The sequence below is a fragment of the Trichosurus vulpecula genome, chromosome 1, assembly GCF_011100635.1.
Source record: "Trichosurus vulpecula isolate mTriVul1 chromosome 1, mTriVul1.pri, whole genome shotgun sequence".
In the NCBI taxonomy this organism is placed as follows: domain Eukaryota; kingdom Metazoa; phylum Chordata; class Mammalia; order Diprotodontia; family Phalangeridae; genus Trichosurus; species Trichosurus vulpecula.
The window spans coordinates 150,898,822-150,916,037 of NC_050573.1; the positions used below are offsets into that span (position 1 = coordinate 150,898,822).

General features: G+C 39.7%; 1 pseudogene; it reads right to left on the reverse strand.

Annotated features, from left to right (window-relative positions):
- Window positions 1-12,148: 12,148 nt before the first annotated feature.
- LOC118834382 lies at window positions 12,149-12,623 on the reverse strand (annotated as a pseudogene).
- Window positions 12,624-17,216: the final 4,593 nt, after the last annotated feature.

Below are 17,216 nucleotides of genomic sequence, written 5' to 3' on the forward strand. Positions count from 1 at the left end.
TTCTTCTTCCTCCCTCTCCTCTTCCTCCTCCTCCTCTTCCTTCTTCTTTCTCCTCCTCTTCTTCCTCCTCTTCCTTCTTTTTTCCTCTTCTTCATCTTCCTCCTCTTCTTCATCTTCCTCCTCTTCCTTCTTCTTTCCTCTTCTTCATCTTCCTCTTCTTTCCTCTTCTTCCTTCTTCTTTCCTCTTCTTCATCTTCCTCTTCTTCCTTCTTCTTTCCTCTTCTTCATCTTCCTCTTCTTCCTTCTTCTTTCCTCTTCTTCATCTTCCTCTTCTTCCTTCTTCTTTCCTCTTCTTCATCTTCCTCTTCTTCCTTCTTCTTTCCTCTTCTTCATCTTCCTCTTCTTCATCTTCCTCTTCTTCATCTTCCTCTTCTTCCTTCTTTCCTCTTCTTCATCTTCCTCTTCTTCATCTTCCTCTTCTTTCCTTCTTCCTTCTTCCTTCTTCTTCCTTCTTCCTCTTTCCTCCTTCCTCCTTCTTCTTCCTTCTTCTTCCTTCTTCCTTCTTCTTCCTCTTCCTTCTTCTTCCTCTTCCTTCTTCTTCCTCTTCTTTCTTCTTCTCCTCCTCCTTCTATTCCTTCTCTTTCTGCTCTTCCTCCTTCTCTTCTTCCTCCTTCTCCTCCTCCTCCTCCTCCTCTTACTTCTCCTTCTCCTTCTTTCTCCCCTTTGGCAGTGTGATAGAGCATATGGTCTCTTTCTAGGAATAATGTTTTTAGATACATAAAATAAAATACATAGGATTGCAAAGCTAACTAATTATACTGTAATGCAGTCATCCCGATAATTTTTAAAAATAAGTTTATGGCCCCTAGGTTAAGAATGCCTGAGCTATACAGTAATAATAAGTAATATTTACATAGTGCTTTAAAGTTCATCAAATGCCTTACATACATTGTATCACAACAACCCTGTGATGGGGATGCTATGATTATTCCCATTTTGCAGAAGTTAGTCAATAATCATTAAGTGCTTAGTATGTGCCGGACTCTTTACTAAGTATTGAATATATAAAGAAAAGCAAAAACATTGTCCCTGACATCAAGGAGCTCGTATTTTAATGGAGGAAAAAAGCATATAAATATCTGTATACATGTAAGATATATACAGTACAATGTAAATGGAAGGTAATCTCAGAGGGAAGAGAGGTGCAGGGTGGGAAGTGAGAAAGGTACCTGCAGAAGGGAGAGTAGAGGCTGAGTCTTGAAGAAAGCTAGATGAGGAAACCCAGGCATAAAGAGATTACATATCTTACACAGTGACACAAACTAACTTCAGAGGCTGGATTCAAATCCAGCTCCTCATGACTTCCCAAGTCCAACACTCTTCCACTACACCATGTAGAGCCTTATATAAACCCAGTTATAGTTACTAAATGTTAGCCTAGCCTTTCAACACCCATGTCATAACAAAGCTGCCACTATATTTTTTAAATTATTGTTGTTTTTATTTTTAATAATATTTTATTTTTCCCCAATTACATGTAAACAAGTTTTGACATTTGGGTTTTTTTAAACAAGTCTTAAGTTCCAAATTCTGTCCTTCCTTCCCTTCCCTTCCTCTTCAATGAGATGGTAAGCAATCTGATATAGATTATACATATGCAATCATGTACAACATTTCCATATTAGACATTCTGTGGAAGAAAACTGGAACAAAACCAAAAAAGAAAGAAAGTGAAAAATAGTATGCTTCGATCTGTATTCAGATGCCACCAGTTCTCTGGAGGCAGATAACATTTTTCATTATGAGTCCTCTGGGATTGTCTTAGATCATTGCATTGCTAAGAATAGCTAAGTTATTCAAGGTTGTTCATCACACAGAATTGCTTTTACTGTGTACAATGTTCTCCTGGTTCTGCTCCCTTCCCTCTGTGTCGGTTCATGCAAGTCTTTCCAAGTTTTTTTCTGAAATCATCCCGTTTGTTATTTCTCATAAAACAATACTATTCTATTACAATTATATACTACTATTTGTTCATCCGTTCCCCGATTGAGGGCATCCCCTCAATTTCCAATTCTTAGCCGCTAGACTATATTCATTTTAAAAACAGGCCATGAAACAATAATGGACATTTTTATTTTTCCTGCAAAGAAACACATTATAGCAAAATTATAAAGCTAAATCCAGTTTTCTTTAACTTATACATCTAAAGATATTATTGTACCATTGGGTCACAGGGACACTTTAGAGCAGGGGTTCTTAACCCATGTACCCCCAAAGCATCTATGGATAGATTTCAAGGGATCCTAGAACTGGGAGAACAAATTATATAATGACAACATTATAGAGAAAAACAACTGTGAAAGATGGTAGAACTCTGATCAACATAATAATAAACTATGAATCTAAGATAATGAAGATGATTCATATCCTGACTTTAAAGCCTAGAAGTTAAAATGTACATATTTTCAGATATCTGTATATAAATGCATGCAAATAATGTGGGAATTTGTTTTGCTGCACTGTTTAGAAATGTATCAAGGATTTGCTCTTTCAGGTTTGTTTTAATTTGTTCAGTGGGGGAGAGGTATAGTGGGATGGATGGATTAATTTTTTTAAAATACTCATTATCATTTCATATTGTGTGTAGTACACCCTCCAGGAGCTAACTCTCCCCAGCTCACTAACATTACTGGGTTGGGTCCCCTAGATGGCAACTACTAGCTCAGGTTCAAGGCACTCTCTGAGCCCATATTCCTAAAATTATTGTTCATGAACTCCCAATGGTTTGCTCATCTTCAGTAGTGAGCAAATAGTTAGTTCGTTGGAAAATGAATGAATGAATGAACGAATGAATATAGTGTTTATTTAAGCCCTTGCTCAGTGAAAAGCATTGTACTAAGTTCTGGGAATACAAATAGAAAAGTAAAAGAGTCCCTGCTCTAGAGGAGCTTACATTCTAATGGGAGAGACAATAGACATGGAAAGTTTCAGCTGTAAGTCAGATAGAAAGGTCCAATGGTCCTCAGCAAAGCAAATGATAATGCCTCTTCTTTTTTTTTTCACAGGGCAATTGGGGTTAAGTGACTTGCCCAAGGTCACACAGCTAGTATATGTGTCAAGTGTCTGAGGTCAAATTTGAACTCAGGTCCTCCTGACTCCAGAGCTGGTGCTCTACTCACTGTGCCACCTAGCTGCCCCCAATAATGCCTCTTCTTTAATGTCATTTCCATTGACAAAGTCATATCAGTTTCTGATGTGGAACCATTTAACAGTGGTAAGGCCTTTGGTAGCAAGAACTTTCTTACCTAAGTCGTCAGTAGCTTTGGCTGCAGTCCCTGAAGGAGCAGGTGTCACTTCCTGACATGATCATTGAGGGTTCTGACTTGGAAGCAATGCTTTTCCCAAGGGTTTAGGGTCCAAGGGGAGATGATGGTCAGTATGGTGGTGGTGGTGATTCAAAACAAAGGCATTTACTGAAGTGGCTGAGTAAGGACAGTAGCTAAAGATTTTTATACAACCTTTCATGCACTCTCCCCCAAATGCTGCACTTGTGTGAAGAATGAGAATACCAGAAGAGAAGCAACCATTTAGGGAACCCATATGATCAAGACAACTCATCTTCCAATGCTGCAGGGCCCCCCATGCCCTTTCTCTTCTCGTGGTATTCTTACACATCTCACCCACTAGATATAGCATCCCTGCTAGGCAAATCACTTAACTGTTTCTGCAATTCAATGTCTGAATACCAGGGTCACTACTCTCATAGCTGGCTCTTTTCTCTGTTTCCAGGATCACATTTTTCAAAGCTGCCTCTTGCTTCAACTTTCTATCTGCTCCCTGCTAGCTATAGTGTCTTTTCCTGGATGAGTAGATTAGATGTTAATGGGGTAGGGGAGAGAAGCATTTCCCCACACCACCCCTTCTCAATTTAGAGAGCACTTCCCTCTCAAGCGTTTGGTTCTTCTTTTAGTTGGCTCACTTCTCTGATGCCAGAGGTCACACACTCCTCAGATCTGCCTGAACTGATTCCAAAGCTATCAGGCAATCTTGGTCACGAGGGGTGTAGTCGGTCTTCAGCCAACCAATGGTATACAGCCTTCTAATTCCATCAAGGAAAACTTCTTAATACTTCATGAAGAAGCAACAAAGTTAAAGCCCATTTGGCGACTTCATTTAAGAGCTTAATATTTATTGCCTCTGTAACTTACCTTCTATGACTATATCAACTAGACTGGGGGAAATTAATTTCTCAAAGGTGAACTAATCAATCCCCCTCCTCCATGTGAAAATAAGAGAGTTGTGTTAGATGATCTCTGAGGTCCCTTCCAGTTCTAAATATGTGATCATATAATAATACCAAGTGCTAACAACTTTAAGTTTCATAAAGAGCTCCATAGTCATCATACATTTGAGTCTGTGAGGCAGATCCCATAAGTATTATTATCCCTATTTTACAGTTTAGGAAACTGAGGGTCAGAGAGGCTAAGTGAATAGTTCATCATCCCAAAAGTTAGCAAAGTAGCCCAAAGCTAGGAAATATCAGAGGCAGGATTTTAACCCAGGTTTCCCTGATTCCAGGTTCAGCCTTTTATCTAGGATGCCATTTTAAAAACTGATGCTAGCTCTCATTCTAGCTCTCGGAGATGGGCAAAGTGCTTAGAATCCATTTCCAGTGACGTTAGGACAGAAAGAGAAATGCAGGGAGAAGCAGAGAACTAGAAAGAGGCTGCACGGTTGAGGATGATGCTACTAAGTCATTGCCTGACTTTCTATCTTTCCTTCAGTTTCCTGGGCCTCGGCAATTCATCAACATGTATCTATTGAGCACTTATTATGTGAGCACTGGACCTGGAATCAAGAAGTCCTGAGTTTATATCTAGCCTCAAACACGTAATATCTGTGTAACCCTGGACAAATTATTTAACCTCTCTCTGCCTCAGTGTTTTAATTTGTAAAAGGGGACTAATAATAGCACCTACCTTCCAAGGATATTATGAGGATCAAATGAGATATTTATAAAACTCTTTGTAAACCTTAAGGTACATAGAGTGCTATGCTAGTTTTATTATCCCTCTCTATTATCATCATCATCGTCACCATCATCATCAGCATCATCATTAATAGATTCATCATCATTATATACTAGTGATAGTCTTTATATTCTATGACTCCATTAATAAGAAACAAAGGCAGGGAGACTAGCCCTTGAGTGCTGGCAATAAAAAACCAAGGTCCTCTAGAGAAAAGCCAGCAGTTGAATGGAAATTAGAACCCAATTTCTCACCAGGATGCCTGTATTCACGTGGAAGAGTCAATTATCATGTCTTGTCTGGTAACTGCAACTGTTTGTCTTTGGGAAAAGACTATTTCCCAGGAAAAAAGACTAGCCTTTTGGTAAGCATGTTTGGTGTCTCAAGATCAAGGTTTTTCCCACATTCACATCTTTTCACCACCATTTGTTGTTCTTAGCTTAAGATTAAGAGTCATATTTTGCCATCATGAGACCAGAAGAAACTCACTGTGCTTGCTAGATATCTTCTCAGGGTCCTTGGGAGCAGCTGTGTTTAGGGAACCTTCTCCATCAGGCAGATAGTGTCAGAGAATCAAAACAACTTCCTTAGTATACCCTCAATCTACAAAGGTTGAGTGAGACAAGAGCAAAGTCATACAGGTAACAAATTGCAGAAATGGAGACTCAAACCTAGTCCTTCTAACTCCAAATCCAGACTTTTTTTCACCACACCAGGATTTTTCCTTACTACCACCACGTGGTTTATATTTTCAGTACTAAATCAAGCCATTGCACTTCAGCACGAATTAGAAAAAGATTCAGGGACCCAAAACATCAACAAATTACTATTTAAACATCTTTTTTGTGAAAGTAACCTCAAGTTACTATGAACCTAGCTTCTTTTTCTTCCTTTAAAATATTGATGAACTCCATTCTTCAAGCATTCAGCATAAGAGAGTGTGATAAAGTCAGCATAGAGTGCCCTCTCTTTTGACCTGACCTCTGTAAGTGCTGGCTTGCTTTTTTGATCTGCACTTGTGATTTCATCAGTGTAGAACTACCAGTATGGAAATCCCACACTACCAATCCAAAATCATAGCTCTCTATAATATATAATCTTAAAAAGTTGGCAAGGATAGAAAAAGATTGAGTTGGCCTGGATGGCACAGCCCACATATGCCATAAGCAGGCCTTAACCCAGGTCCTCTCACTTAAAGACATCTCTCTCCTACACGAAGTGAAAGTCAGACAGTTGATGGTTTGTTAATATTCAGAGAAATTACTGGTTAGAATAAAGGTCAGAATCAAGGACAAATGAGAAGGAAGGCTAAGGATAAATACACAATGAGGCAATTACAACTGCTCCCACCCAGTCTATTTAAACAAGCTAACCATATGTGTCATAGCCAAATGAATTGAGCATTGGCAGGGATCAGTCTTCAAAATGACCAGAGTAAGTGGTTTAACTAGGATATTCTCCGTTTGTTTAGCCATGTTCAGATACAACTTGAATCAGAAGGAAACCAGTACCACTCTGAAAAGCTTTTGTAAACATTATAGAGTGTCCAGATCCAAAGCAGAAGTCTTCTAGGAACATCATATGTGTGTGTGTATGTATGTATGTATTTGTATATATGTGTGTATATATATGCACATATACACACATATATACACATACACATATATGCATGTATACATATGTATATATATACATATATATATATACACGCATACACATAACAAACTTTGCTAATATCTTTTGTTTTTACATAATCTGTATTTCCCACTGGATCTCTTTTCCCTCCACCTCCCACAGAGACATATCTTATAATAAAGAAAAAAAAGAGATAGAAAAAAATTTCATCAAAACTAATCAACATAAACAAAAAGTCTGACATTATATGCATGTCCCACAGCCTTCTCTGCAAAGAAGTTGGGGGTGGGAGTTAGACTAGGATCATCTTTCTTACAAGCAAGTAACAATCAGTCAAAGATTATCCCATAACAACAGGTTCCTGGCATACTGAAGAATATGTGTAGTCCCTGTTTGTTGTCAAAGTCTTGAAAGTTTTCTCATAGACCCATCACTCCTGGGCACCTTGAACTTCTTGCTTTTGTTCTGAAACTCTTTTATAATTTAAACTAATATGGGTAAAATCTTATGGTTGTTTTCTTGCTTTTCATGGTTGGGAATCAGGATTAATTAAATAAAAATAGTAATGGACTTTCCTTGGATATAATATTCATTAATTTGTTCAAACCAATTTTTTTTACTATATTCAGCATAACATTTGTGGGGTACATAAAGAATTATAAAACCCAGACCCTCTGCCTTCCAGATATTCTAGTGTCTGTGGGGTTTTTGGAAGTGGATGAAGGGGTATCAGGACCAGACCTCTTTAAGCACCTACTATGTGCCAGGCATTGTGCTAGGTGCTGGGGATATATAAAAGAGGCAAAAGAAGTTCCTGTACTCAAAGTAGCTGGGAGGAAACATATAAACAACTATGTACAAACAAGTTATATACAGGGTAAATAGGATATATTCAATAGACAGAAGGGATTGGTATGGACTTCCTGAAGAAGGTGGGATGTTAGCTGGGACTCGAAGGAAGCCAAAGAAGCCAGGAGGCAGAGATGAGGAGGGAGAGCTCCAGGCATGGGGGACAGCAGGAGAAAATGCAGGAACCAAGATCGACACCAGTTCTGCAGCTTTAGATTTTCGGGGGGAAAAGAGAGTTTAAGTGACTTTCCCAAGGCCAGTACCTGTCAGAGGTGAACCCAGGTCTTTCTTTATTTTTCTCCCCTTTTCTTTTTTTTATTTAGGATTTTATTTTTCCCCAGTTACCTGTAAAAACAATTTTTAACATTCATCTTTAAAACTTTGAGTTTCAAATTCCCTGCCTTCCTCCCCACCCCCCTCATCGAGAAGACAAGAAATTTGATGTAGGTTATACATGTGTAGTCATACAAAACATTTCCATAATAGTCATGTTGTGAAAGAAAACATAGACCAAAAAATGTCAAGAAAAATAAAGAAAGTAAAGAATGTGTTCTTCAATCTCTATTCAGTTCTTTCTCTGGGGAAGGATAGCATTTTTCATCATATGTCCTTCAGAGTTGTCTTGGATCATTGTATTGCTGAGAATAACTAAGTTATTCAAAGTTGATCATCTCACAACATTGCTGTTACTTTGTACATTTCACTTTGTGATGCTCATGTAAGTCCAGGTTTTTCTGAGAGCATCCTGATCATCATTTCTTATAGCACAGTAGCATTTGATCACAACCACATACCACAATTTATTCAACCATTACCCAATTGATGGGCATCCCCTCAATTTCTAATAATTCACCCCCAGAAAAGAGCTGCTGTAAATATTTTTGTATATATAGGTCCTTTTCCTTTATGTGTTTTTTGTCTCTTTTGGGATATAGACCTAGTAGTGGTATTGCTAGACCAAAGGGTATGTATAGTTTTAAAGCCCTTTGGTCACAGTTCCAAAATGCTCTAACAGAATGGTTGAATCTGTTCACAACTCCACCAATAGTGCATTAATGTCTCATTTTCCCCATGTCCCCTCCACTATCCATCATTTTCCTTTTCCTGTCCTATTAGCCAATCTATTAGGTATGAGGTAGTACCTCAGAATTGTTTTAATTTTCATTTCTCTAATCAATAGTGAGTTAGAGCATTTTTTCATATGGCTATAGATAAGTTTGATTATTTCATCTGAAAACGTCATACCTTTTAATGATTTATCAATTGGGGAGTGGCTTTTGCTTTTATAAATTTAACTCAGTTCTCTATATGTTTGAGAAATGAAACCTTTATCAGATAAACTTGCTTCAAAATTTTTTTTTCACAGTGACTGTTGCTAACTGTATTTCCCGCAATCCCATCCCCGCCATTCTATTCTCTCTCTCTCCTTTCACCCCATTCCTCCTCAAAAGTGTTTTGCTTCTGACTGCCCCCCCTCAATCTGCCCTCCCTTCTAGCATCCTCCACCTCTTTCTCTTATCCCCTTCCCTACTTACTTTCCTGTAGAATAAGATAAATTTCTATGCCCAATTGAGTGTGTATGTTATTCCTTCTTTGAACCATTTCCGATGAGAGTAACATTCATTCACTCCCCATCACCTCCTCCCTCTTTCCCTCCACTCTAAAAGCTTTTTCTTACCTCTTTTATGTGAGATAATTTACCCCATTATACCTTTCCCTTTCCCTTTCTCCTAGTACCTTCCTCTCTCGCCCCTTAATGTTATTTTTTTTTATTTTTTAGATATCATCTCTTCATATTCAACTCACACCTGTGCCCTCTGTCTATATATACTCCTTCTATCTGCCTTAATAATGAGAAAGTTCCTATGAGTTACAAGTAGTATCATCTTCCCATGTAAGAATGCAAAGAGTTTAACCTTATTAAGTCCCTTATGATTTTTCTTTCCTTTTTAACTTTGTATGCTCCTCCTAAATCTTGTATTTGAAAGTCAGATTTTCTATTCAGTTCTGGTCTTTTCATCAAGAATATTTGAAAATCTTCTATTTCATTGAATGTCCATTTTTTCCCCTGAAGGATTATACTCAGTTTTGGTGGGTAGGTGATTTTTGGTTGTACTTCTAGCTCCTTTGCCTTCTGATCCTTTAATGTAGAAGCTGCTAAATCTTGTGTCATCCTGACTGAGGCTCCACCATACTTGAATTGTTTCTTTCTGGCTGCTTGCAGTATTTTCTCCTTGACTCGGAGTTCTGGAATTTGGCTATAATATTCCTGGGAATTTTCATTTTGAGATCTCTTTCAGGAGGTGATCAATGGATTTTTTTTCCATTTCTATTTTTACCTTCTGGTTCTAGAAGTTCAAATAGGGCAAGTTTTCCTTGATAATTTCTCTAAAGATGATGTCTGGCTCTTTTTTTGATCGTGACTTTCTGATAGGCCAATAATTTTAAAATTATCTCTCTTGGATGTATTTTCCTGGTCAGATGTTTTTCCAACGAAATATTTCACATTGTCTTCTATTTTTTTCATTCTTTTGGTTTTGTTTTGCTGTTTCTTGATTTCTCATAATTTTCTTCAGTGAGCTTTCGTACTTCCTTTTTGAGCTCTCCCATGGCCTGAGACCAATTCATATTTTTCTTGGAAGCTTTGGATATAGGGGCTTTGGCTTTGTTATCTTATTCTGAGTGTGTGTTTTGATCTTCCTTGTCACCATAATAACTTTCTACAGTCAGAATTTTTTCTATTGTTTGCTCATTTTCCAAGGCTATTACTTGACTTTTAACTCTTTGCTAAAGTAGGGCTCTGCTTCCAGGATGCAGCTGTTTGCAGAGATACGTCTAGGGACCTGTAAGTTTTCAGTTTTTCCAAGGTGGTATGATTTAAGGAGAAGTGTTTACTACTCTCAGGCCTGTGCTGTGGTGTGTGAACAACCACAAGCACTCTTTTTTTGTCCTAGAACTGTGAGGAGGGCCTGCAAGCTCTGGTGTGCTAGTGCTCCTCCTCGCCATGGGACTGCCACCCAGGACAGTGACTCTGATCTGACTATGGGCAAAGCAGCAGAGTCTGACCTCAGTGCTAGAAGAGAGACCCCTGCAAATTCCTTCTGACCAGTTATTCGACCCCCTTACCCTCTATGGGCTGAGAGCTCTGGAAGCAGCTACTGCCCCTGCTGGTTTGCTGGGGCTAAGGCTGGGGCTGGGGTTGGGGCTGCACTGGTACAGCCTGTGATAGGCTGTGCTCCACTCTCACCCTAGTGCAACAGACCTTTCCTGCTGACCTTCCAAGTTGTCTTGGGCTGGAAAATTGTTTTGCTCCATCTTTTTGTGGGTTCTGCTGCTCTAGAATTTTAGAGTGATTATTTAAAGGTGTTTGGGGGAGAATTCAGACAAGTCCCTGGCTGTACTCTGACATCTTGGATCCACCTTTTGGTCTAACTTTCTAATGAGAGAGAAGAAGCAAGTGTCCCTTCAGCTTGGTGGACCTGGAGTCAGAAAGACCTGACTTGCACTAGTCTCAAATGAGACTACTTATGTGTACCTGGACAAGTCATTTTAAGTTCTAACTGCCTCAGTTTCCACAACTGTTAAATGGGGATAATAACAGTAACTCCCTCAGAAGGTTTTTATGAATATCAAATGAGACAATATTTGTAAAGCACCTAGCACAGTGGCTGGAACATGGTAGGCGCTTTATAAATGTTTATTCCCTTTCCTCCCTACTCCTCCCTTAAAAAACTTAATGTCTTCCAGCGTATTAAGGGAGTTAAATGAGAAAGCCCAAAGTAGACTGGTTTTGTTCTGAGGGAAGAGGAGAAAGATAAGGGTCACATAGCTAGTAAGTGCCTGAGGTTGATTCTGAACCTATGTCATCCTGACTCCAGGCCCAATACTCTATCTACTTTGCCAACAAGATATTTACTTATCTCTTTGATGATCTGTTTTAGATTTTTTTTCCCAGAAATTAAAGTTCACTGACCTGTAGTTTGCAACATCTGTTCTCTTCCCTTTTCTGGGAATCAGGATATTTGCCTTACTTCATTTTGCCCTGTCTTTCAAATATCATCACAGTTCAGCAATTTTAAGTTTAGCAATTTCATCTGACAGAGAAAGACAGTGTGGTATAGTGGGCAGATGAGGAAACTGAGTCAGACAGAGGATAAGTAACTTACTTGCCTAGGATCATACAGCCAGTAAGTAAGGCAGGATTTGAACTCTGAGCCTTCCAGAGCAACTCCTAGTTGAGTACTCTATCCACTCTGCCACATAGTTGTCTGTAACCTCCACTGGGCTTTGGGGAATTCCTGTTCCATAAAGGACAAACTTCTTCCATTCTGGGGCTCTTTCTCCAATATGCCTCCCATCTATTTGTATTCCCTAAAAATTGACTTTTGCTGGATGACGTTGCATCCCTGGCCATCCTCTTTAACAATGACTGTACTTTTTTTTTCTGCTTTCCCACCCCAACACACTTCTTTCCCAGTCTGGAGAATCAGAATACTCTTTGCATCCAATTGCTTTTTCTAGACTTCCATTGGCTACCACCACTCAGCAATCTCTTCTCCTTTGAAGTTCACTCTCTTAATGCCTTTATACCCTATATAGATTACATCGGCTGCTGTCCATCACTTCCTAGGTGTTCTCCTACCTTTTTTTTTTTGCTTTGAATTTTGTTTTATTTAATCAAATTTAGTAGACAATTAACGTTTTCCACCAACTAGGGGTGCAGAAACTTTGACAGGCTTCACAATTTTTTGTTTAGGTGCTGCCTTTGTAGGAGCCTTAGCAGCAGATGCAGCTGTCTTCTTTGTTGCTTGCTTAGCTTTTTTTGCTTCCTTGGCAGCCTTGATGGCTTGCTCTCATTGGGCCTTTCTAACTTCAGGTTTCTGGTTCCTCTTGGCCATTATATCAGCAAGAGAAGCCCCAGTGATGGCCCTCTGGAATTTGACAGCCCGGCGTGTCCTTTTCTTTTGAATCTCTTCCAATTGTCCCTTCTTGTGCTTTCTTCTATACAGGGCAGTCCAATTGATCTGCCGGGGGTTCCTCTTTGAAAGGAATGCAGACTCGCATTTTTGCATTCAAAAATTGGAAAACCTTCCCGTTCATGCGGGCGTAGCACCTCCCGTGACCCGGGTAGATCTTGTACCCGCTGAAGCTGCACAGCTCAACCTTCATGGCTGCAAGCCAGATGAAGATGGCGAAGAGGAGGAGCCTCCTACCTTTCTTAAAGGAGTTTAGCACCTGCATTATCTTCTCCTTCTCTAACTCCAGCCCTTTCACATTCATGGTGGTACCTCCTGAAAAACCTGAGCCTCTCAGATCCTATGAACCACTCCACCACCACACCTTAACCACACATAGGGTGGTAATGCTCTGGATCTCACTATTACCCACAAATGTTCTACTTCCTTGATTAACAACCTTGACAATCTGAGTTTTTTGTCCCTGTTATTCCATCTCTCCTATGCCTTACTCATTCCTGAAGCTATTCTTCAGCCTCGTCATAACCTTCGATCTCTTTATCTCTGAGAGGTGATACAACTTATATAAAGGTGATTAGCAAATCTTAAAGTGTTACATCAATGTAAGCTATTATCAATTTATCTGGACTCTATCAAAGCACTTTATAAAGTATGCTATCTCAGGCCATTACTACTGATCTCCACTTTCCTGCCTTCCCAATCTGGACTCTATAGTTAAGCAATATGACCCTGTGTCCTCTCAGATCCATCAGCCCTCTGACCTACCACCACCATTTATTGCTTGCCAAATACCAATCCTGGGCTACTTCTACCATCTACCCCTTCTTCTCCTACTCACTTGCTTGTGAATTGAACAGGACAAAGTCCCACAACTCTGCAACTGAGCCTTCTACAAATTTATGCTATTTTACATAACGAGGTCATCCCTGCAACAAGGCAGCCCCTCGATTTCTCTATTCCTAATTGGTTCCCTAGATCACTCCTCACAGAGGCTATTCCAAATCTTTTCTTCTCTGTCAAACCCTCCCACACCTTCCCTTTCCTCACACCTTCTCAGCTGAGGATCCTGCCTTTTACTTTATTAAGAAAATTGAGACTATTTCCCAGGGACTCCCTCTTTTGCCTTCTCTTCATCTCAAAGTAAGTTGATATCATCTTCTTTTCCTTTGCTCTGTTTGCTCTAGTCTCTGATAATGAGGTAGGCTAGGCAGTGCTGCATAAGTGAGAATAAATGCAATAGTATCCTTTATAAAATGCTTTGCTAGAATCTAGGTAAATTAGTAATTTATGTAGCACTTTCTCCTTGCTCTCTCCTACACGTCCCCTTAAACATATATACCCTTCTCTTCTCTTGCAGATTGCACCTTGAATTGTTTTCTCGTTGTCTCTGTCTTTCAATGTCTCCGTCTCTTTGCCTTTCTCTCTGTCTCTCTCTGTCTCTCTCTGTCTCTCTCTTTCTCTATGCAGTCTCTCTTCTTGTCTCTGCAATCTTTCTCTCTCTCTGCAATTTCTTCTCATCTGCTGATTCCTTTCCTTCTGACTGCCTTCAAATATGCCCAATCTTACCTATCCTAAAAGAAAAACACACACACACACACCAAAAAAACTCTTCACTAAGCCCTACCATCGCCTTAAGCTATATCCTCATCTCCCTTGGCCAGTCAAACTCCTGTGAGGGGGGAAACCGTCTATGCTCATTGAATCCAGTTCCTCTCTTCTCACTCAATCTTCAACCTTTTTCAGCTTGTCACTTCATCCCCCAACTGAGACTACTCTCCTCAAAGTTACCAATGACCTTTGAATTGCCAAATCTAAAGGCCTTTTTTTTGGTCTTCTTTCTTGACCTTTCTGCTGTGTTTTACATTGTTAATTGTCCCTCCTTTCTCCTATAAAAAAAAGTCTATGTTCTATGTCTCCTTAGGAAATAAGTATTTTCCTGATTGAACTGAAACTGAATTGAAAGAAGAGCCAAAAATTGTCCATAGCCATGGAGGCCCTTAAATTGCTAAGCCTGTCAACCCTGGAGGGAGTTGAGGAAGTTCACCAGGAGTAGTTTTGTGTTGTGTGAACCTTGTGCCCATACCAGAGGCTGGGAGGAAGAAGAGTGGGAAAAAGGATTTTTTCTCCTCCTCTCCCTACCATCAACTCTGGCATCTAAGAGTACAGTTACTCACCAATGGGAGACATGCAATCCAGCAGTTTGAGGGTTTGTCAGAGTTTGAGGTACAATTGAGATGTATCTAAGACCAATCAAAGATATATATATACTTCATAGTTAGACACAGAAACAAAGAGACAGTCACTTAAGGAAGGAAGCAGTTTCAAGGAGTATGATCCCTGGCAGCAGAGAAGAGAATCAAATTTGGATGCAAGAGAAAGTTAATCCTGGCACCTGAAAGCTAAGCTCCAAAGAGAAGTTCCCAAGAGTCCAGTTGAATGACTCTCTCAGCAGAAACGCCATGGCCCAATGAGAACTGTATGAGAACTCTTCAAAGAGAATAACAAGGCTCTATAGTATTTACTGCAGGAGTGAATTGCATTGGCCACGTTTTTTTTTTTTAATGGGTGCCTCACTACTGTTGTGTTATGAGTTTATATACAGTCTTCCCCCAGATGCTATTTATATTTATGGGAGAGTAAATTCCAGGTTTGGGGCCAAATATTTTATAGCTACTGTTGTTACATGCCATCTTAGAAAGTGCCATTGCCTTGAGCTAGAGATATTTTCTAGCCAACAATTTAGGGGAAGAGAACATTGGCGGGTGATTCCGACTTGTATTAGTAAAAGTCCAGATCCACAATCTACCCTAGAACCTGGAAGAGCTACAACCCTCTGGGGACCCAACTCATGAATACAAATGCAAGGTGGGAGAGCATCTTAAAAGGAGTGCTGTGTATAACAACCCCCTGACTGTGGATATTCCCAAAGATTCTGTCCTGGGTCCTCTTCTCTAGCTAAACCTTTCTCCATGACCTCATCAACTCCCAAGGATTTAATTAACATCTCCATACAGATGACTCAGAGCCAGTATCTTTCCAGAGCTTCAGTCCCATCTCACCAACTTCCTGTTAGACAACTTCAAACTGTCTTCTGGAGACACCTTTTTCTTTTGAAGGTGCCACCATTATTCTAGCCTCCCAAGTTTGTAACCCTGGCATTATCCTGTACTTCTTGTTTTCCTCATCCCACATATCCAAGCAGTTGCCAAATCTGGCCATTTCTACCTCCATGGCATCGTTTGCATCTGACCCCTTCTCTCTATTCACACAATCACTGTCTTAGTTCAGCACCTCACAAGCTATCACTTGTACCATTGTAATGGCCTCCCTGCCCCAAGTTTCTCCCTACTTCAACACACCCTCCACACAGCTACCAAAGTTATTTTTCTTAAGCATCGGCTTGATCATGTTACTCCATTATTCAAAAGTCTCAAGTGATTCCCTATTGTCTCTAGTATACAATATAAACTCAACTTCTTGGACTCTAAAAACCTGCATAACCTGGCCCCAAGCTATCTTTCCAGCTTCAAGTATCACTCCCCTTCTTATACTCAACACTCCAAACTGGAGTGTACACTACACTCCTACACTATTCCTACACTACAGACTGGAATTTTTTTCTTTCATTCACATAAGGCTGTCTCTATGATTTTTTTTTAATATTACATGTGCTCCTTGTCTGGAATGCATTCCCTCCTCACCTCTAACTCAAAGAATCTATCTCCCATTTCCTTTAAGATTTATTATATATTTGTATATCTCTATACATTTATACATATACATATTATCTTCCCCAATAGAATGTGAGTTCCTTGAGAGCAGGGACTAGCTGTTTCTGCTCTTCTATTTGTATCCCCAGCGTTTAGCACGGTGTTCTGCATGCAGTAGGCCCTTAATGAATACTTTTTCATTTATATATTGTAGCTATTTTCTATGGCATGTAGCTTGGTGTTTATACATAAACAGCTTTTCCCCTACCCATCCTTTTTAGTTTAAAGCCCTTTTGATTAGATTTGCAAAATCCCTGGCCAGGATGCTATCATTATTATATTTTAAGCCATGCTCATTCTCAGACAACACCTTCTTAGCATGCTTTTCACTGCCCAAATCGATTTTTCTCCTATATGCCTTCAGTGGGTGACAGTGAGGAAAACACATTCTATGCCCTCACTGGTCTTCACTTTTTCACCCAAAACTTTGTAATCTCTGGCACAACTTTTTACGCACCTTCTGGCAGTATCGTTTATGTCCACACAAAACACCAGAAATGGGTACTAGTGATCCATTTTAATAAGTGTGTGGAAGTTTTCTGTTATGCCTTGGACACACGTTCTATGGTTGCCGTCAGGTCAAGAAAGCATTGCCTCAATAGCCCTGGTCAAGGAAGCACAGCTCTCTTTTTTTCTTTCTCTGGCCTTTACTACATCTCACTCAACCATTTACGTGGCTCTATTATTTCATTCCTTGGAGGACAAGTAGCTGTTTCTTCTTCAGAGCACTCAGTTCCCTCCTCTTTAGGAAGAAGCTCAAAACAGTTCTTTCATTTTTGTTTAAAGCACTAAGTGTACAGCTATTTTTTTCTCTTTCTCCTCTATATAACATTCTTGTGCTCTCCAATATCCTAACAAAGGTCAAGTCTCCCCTTCTCTACCTCATAGGCTTTTTTCTCCTTCCCATTTAAACCCTGCTTCCGTTTTCTGTAGGAACTCTTCATTGACCCTAACAAGCCAGAGTGTAGAGAGGTGATGCTCAAGTTTCTTTACCTTCTCCTTCAGGATGGAGACTA